Source organism: Phalaenopsis equestris, unplaced genomic scaffold (genome assembly GCF_001263595.1).
Source record: "Phalaenopsis equestris unplaced genomic scaffold, ASM126359v1 Scaffold000002, whole genome shotgun sequence".
Lineage (NCBI taxonomy): Eukaryota > Viridiplantae > Streptophyta > Magnoliopsida > Asparagales > Orchidaceae > Phalaenopsis > Phalaenopsis equestris.
Genome location: NW_018164444.1, coordinates 21,307,189 through 21,307,790, shown reverse-complemented (window position 1 = coordinate 21,307,790; position 602 = coordinate 21,307,189).

Sequence of the window (602 nt, the reverse complement as noted above, 5' to 3'; positions counted from 1 at the left end):
CAAAATTTCCACTCCATACCTTCATAATAAATCTTCAAAACATCTCCCTTGATCATTTGAACCATTAAATTTGGACTTAGCCCAAGCCTAGCCCAAACTAGACCCATGTCTAGCCTAACATGCCCAAATTGAACAAATTTCAAAAATCCCTCAAATTGACCTAACAATTGAACTCAAAATCACTTCAACCTTTCACCAAAAATCTTCATAACAATCATATACACATTGTTGATCAATAAATTGGGTCATTTGATATGGATAACCTAGCCCAAACCAAATATTTGATCACTTGAACCCACATTGAACCCATGCATTAAAGATGGCCTAACTACCCCAAAGTCACCAAATTAATGACTCCACCGCAATTAGTTGGACCCTAGTGACCAGCCTAAACCTCTTAAAAACACCTAAAATAAGCCATGGACCAAATTTACCCTAAATTAATGGATTTCATGCCATATTTGCTTAAGCTTAGGATATTTTTTTCCAAAACAAAGCCTAAACACATTAAGTTGTTGTGACATATTCCCCTGGCTCATCTGACCTCCCTAGCCACCTCCCATGGCTGGTCGGCCAGCCTAGGGGTTGGGGAATGGACCTCG